General features: G+C 38.7%; 1 long non-coding RNA gene across 2 annotated transcripts in view; it reads left to right on the top strand.

The window, feature by feature from the left end:
* LOC144965952 (uncharacterized) overlaps positions 1-5,000 on the top strand; it is a 66,013-nt gene that overhangs the window by 1,903 nt on the left and 59,110 nt on the right. For both annotated transcript variants that reach the window (XR_013644129.1, XR_013644130.1), the window contains exon 2: positions 3,465-3,565. This is a non-coding gene — a long non-coding RNA (uncharacterized LOC144965952). The remainder of the gene's footprint in view (positions 1-3,464; positions 3,566-5,000) is intronic.

Below are 5,000 nucleotides of genomic sequence, written 5' to 3'. Positions count from 1 at the left end.
CGTCTATTTGCAAAGATTCTGTACTTTATAAATAGGACTATGACGCTTATGTCTGGACTGGGTATTCGCAAATTTTCCTTTTGTGTTCCACTTTTCGAATCGAAATAACATCTAGTCTATCCGTTTATTTGCAAAGTTTCTGCACTTTATAAATAAGACCATAACGCTTATGTCTGGACCGGGCATTCGCAGATTCTGCTTTTGTGTTCCACTTTTCGAATCGAATGAATCTCTATCTTATCCGTTTATTTGCAAAGTTTCTGCACTTTATAAATAAGACCATATCGCTTATGTCTGGACCGGGCATTCGCAAATTCTGCTTTTGTGTTCCACTTTTCGAATCGAATTAATCTCTATTTTATCCGTCTATTTGCAAAGATTCTGTACTTTATGAATAGGACTATGACGCTTATCTCTGGACTGGGTATTCGCAAATTTTCCTTTTGTGTTCCACTTTTCGAATCGAAATAACATCTAGTCTATCCGTTTATTTGCAAAGTTTCTGCACTTTATAAATAAGACCATAACGCTTATGTCTGGACCGGGCATTCGCAGATTCTGCTTTTGTGTTCCACTTTTCGAATCGAATGAATCTCTTTCTTATCCGTTTATTTGCAAAGTTTCTGCACTTTATAAATAAGACCATAGCGCTTATGTCTGGACCGGGCATTCGCAAATTCTGCTTTTGTGTTCCACTTTTCGAATCGAATGAATCTCTATCTTATCCGTTTATTTGCAAAGTTTCTGCACTTTATAAATAAGACCATAACGCTTATGTCTGGACCGGGCATTCGCAAATTCTGCTTTTGTGTTCCACTGTTCGAATCGAATGAATCTCTATCTTATCCGTTTATTTGCAAAGTTTCTGCACTTTATAAATAAGACCATAACGCTTATGTCTGGACCGGGCATTCGCAAATTCTGCTTTTGTGTTCCACTTTTCGAATCGAATTAATCTCTATTTTATCCGTCTATTTGCAAAGATTCTGTACTTTATAAATAGGACTATGACGCTTATGTCTCGACTGGGTATTCGCAAATTTTCCTTTTGTGTTCCACTTTTCGAATCGAAATAACATCTAGTCTATCCGTTTATTTGCAAAGTTTCTGCACTTTATAAATAAGACCATAACGCTTATGTCTGGACCGGGCATTCGCAGATTCTGCTTTTGTGTTCCACTTTTCGAATCGAATGAATCTCTATCTTATCCGTTTATTTGCAAAGTTTCTGCACTTTATAAATAAGACCATAACGCTTATGTCTGGACCGGGCATTCGCAAATTCTGCTTTTGTGTTCCACTTTTCGAATCGAATGAATCTCTATCTTATCCGTTTATTTGCAAAGTTTCTGCACTTTATAAATAAGACCATAACGCTTATGTCTGGACCGGGCATTCGCAAATTCTGCTTTTGTGTTCCACTTTTCGAATCGAATGAATCTCTATCTTGTCCGTTTATTTTCAAAGTTTCTAGATTTTATAAATAAGACCATAACACTTATGTCTGGACCGGGCATTCACAAATTCTGCTTTTGTGTTCCACTTTTCGAATCGAATTAATCTCTATTATATCCGTTTATTTGCAAAGATTCTGCACTTTATAAATAAGACCATGACGCTTATGTCTGGACCGGGTATTCGCAAATTCTCCTTTTGTGTTCCACTTTTCGAATCGAATTAATATCTTGTCTATCGGTTTATTTGCAAAGTTTCTGCATTTTATAAATAATAATAATTGTTCAAAGTTTTACCTTACACCCGAGATTACAAGTACAAGTGAGCCAGGTGAAGAAGATTGTCAAACAGTGTGACAGATGAAATAGGAAGAGAGAGAGAGAGGGAGGGAGAGAGAGAGAGAGAGAGAGAGAGTGAGAGAGAGAGAGAGAGAGAGAGTGAGAGAGAGAGAGAGAGAGAGAGAGAGAGGGGGCAAGAGAGAGAGAGAGAGAGAGAGAGAGAGAGAGAGAGGGTAAGAGAGAGAGAGAGAGAGAGATATTCGTTTTTTGTTCAAAATCTCTCTCTCTCTCTCTCTATCTCTCATTGCACAAGGTTGTGCTATTTACTACTATTTATCAAGAACAGCCAAGCTGGCAACCCGGTCTCTGTATAAACTAAGCAAGATGGCAACAGGGACCTCGCTCCTTATCCAATGCCGAAGCTTTAGTTTGAGTCAAACGGTTTTGTTAAAAAAAACCCACCCAAAATAAGTTCGTGTCGTAAGTGATGGAAGTTGAAGTCGGCTTATTATAAAATCGTTTTTATGGTCTGTTTGGATTACCCTTTTTAAATAGAAAAAGTGAATATATCATAAACTTGAAGAATAGGCAAGCTAAATGAAATTTAAATTGACTGATTAAATGAGTACGCGAGGCTGAGTTGCGAACGACTGCTGGGTTCCGACATTCCGATCCCAGTGTCATTCATGTTCACCATACCGTGTTACTGTCTACACACTACACTGCATTGTTAGTGACTGGTCATGTCTTTTTTGTTTGTATGTTTTACGCAAGCTTAATAAAAATTAAATTGACTGATTAAATGAATACGTGAGGCAGAATTGCGAACGACTCATGGGTTCCGACATTCCGATCCCAGTGTCAGTCATGTTCACCGGACTGTGTTACTGTCTACACACTACACGGCATTGTTAGTGACTGGTCATGCCTGTTTTGTTTGTATGTTTCTTTTAATATGGGTCAATTTACAAAGAATAATAATAGAAATGTTCAAAACAAAAACTAGATTCACTATTACGTGCCTGTAATGAAGTGCTTTCCACAAACCGTGAGCGAGAATGATGGTGGAGGTAATGGCAACCATGTGGGTTTGTTATTGTTTCCTACCTCCGTCAACCCGCGCATCCGGTTGCGCACCCACGCTGATTCTGACCAATAACCTCTACTTAAGATCCGCTTTTGGGCTTTGGTTCTTTCTGACAAAATACCGGTATGAGACGGCGGGTTTCAAATGTAATTAGTAAATAAGAATCCAGAAAGAGTTATTGATAAAGCGTGTAGACAGGTTTCAAACTGGCCCTATGTCCACCCAGCAGTAGTTTGGTATGAGGGATCTAGAAATGACTTGGGTTTGAAACGAATATTTTTGTGTTCGTGGATAGCTCACACGGTAGAGCCACGCTCTCACCTGCCAGGCGGAGTTGTCGTACCAATAAGGTCGCAGGTTCAAACCCCACCACCGCCGCGAAAAAAATTTTTATTCTCTATTGTCTTCTGGCACTTTTCTACTCACTTCATATCTTGTTGTTACCAACATAAGTGCCTGCTCCACTCACTTTTTAGTAGTTTGGTAGCTTGATCTGGGGCTTGACCCAAAGGACAGTAGAAGAAAAAAATAATTGAGCATTTATATAGATTAATATCCACTAAGCTTTACAAGGTCCCTAGCCAACAACAACACTTAAAATGTAGGACGAGTCATGTTATGCGGTAATACATTTTTTTTTTCAGACAGAAACAACGCTTTAACGGCCTTGTCTAATTTTACACCTGAGTACAGTGAGAGAATGAGAGTCAAGGGTCTTTTTCAAGGACTCAACTATTAGCCGAAGGTAAGTGTCAAACCACAAGACTACAGCGACGCACAATCCAATAGGTTAGCGTTCTATCCAAATTTTGACAAGCAATCATTGTCAATGTTGGTTTAACGCTTCATAAATCGGGATCGAATCCAGGTCAATGGGGCCTTCGTACCTATAAATTCAAATATCAATCGATTAAAATGACCCTCATCTTGTCAAAACAAAAACTCTTAAACCCGGGACTTCAAGGAAGTTTTTGTTACTTGAAGGACGAATTTTCTGGCCAAAATATCAATACTGTGTATTTTCAGAGTACATCACTCATCAGTTCTTTCAGTCCGATTTGGTATAGGATCAGAGAAACAGAGAAAACATTGACGAGAGACTCCCTGCAGCCTGCAACAATGAGAATATATACTCGTAAAATAATGACTATAAGACAGTAAATACAGGAACAATACATTATTGAAAATGAGGATCCCGATAATTCAGTCGGTAATGTACTCTTCGTACATGCTGTGGTACTAGTATCAATCCTGTAGAGATATTTTTTTCTCTGACCCCACGCCTCATGTCCACCCAGCAATGGTTGGATTTGTGTGCCTGACAGTTCAATGCGAAAAAGGAGCGTCCTATCCAAAGAATTGTAAGCAATAGCCTTCAACAATCGTGGCGTCACTTCCCTCGTAATGGCGCATAGTAACTTAGCAAATGGTTCTAAACTATCGGAACATCGACCTTATGAAATACTTCTCCAACGAGCATAAAAGTGCGTCCAGAGGAGAAAAACATTATAAGTCTGATCATGTTTTGACTTTTATACATTCTGATCACATGACACGTGAAAAAGTTCTCGCCAGCATGGAGAATAAAAAGTACGATTTTCTTTGTTTAGAACCAAGCTGCTCGTTGCTGGGCGACGTGACATCAGACTATTGAATCCTATTGTTACAGTCGGTTTAGGGCTATAGAAACCGGGATCAACGAACTGCGGTTCCATGGGCCGAATGGTTCTGATGGACTAAATTGTTAAAGTAACATTGTTAGACTGGGTTACTTATAGGATGGAAGGAATAGTCACCAGATATTCACTTTTCAATGGGAGCGATGATCAATATTCATGTTTCCGTCCAAACGAGTCATCAATCACGGGATTATTGCTGTGAAACGATTGGATATTTCTTAACAAATGTAAACACATTGCTTTATTTATGGAAGTTTTTAACATGCCCACGTGTCAAGTGGAACAAAATGACCGATCTTGATGTTAGATTTTTCAAAAGCTGTGAACACTTTTCACTATGGAGGTCACGATGAGAACACTTTGCCATGTGACCAATGACCTCGAGCACATGGAAAGGTAATATAGATCATCCCCATTGAAAAAAATACAGAAAAATGCAACAACTTGTTATGGTAAAAATCATTACTCATTTCTTTTCAACTTTTATTGCAATTAATCAAT

Source organism: Berghia stephanieae, chromosome 2 (genome assembly GCF_034508935.2).
Source record: "Berghia stephanieae isolate SIO BIC M18660-M18661 chromosome 2, UCSD_Bste_1.3, whole genome shotgun sequence".
Taxonomy (NCBI): Eukaryota; Metazoa; Mollusca; class Gastropoda; order Nudibranchia; family Aeolidiidae; genus Berghia; species Berghia stephanieae.
The sequence above is the reverse complement of the archived record's forward strand: the minus strand, read 5'-3'. Positions and strand labels throughout refer to the sequence as shown.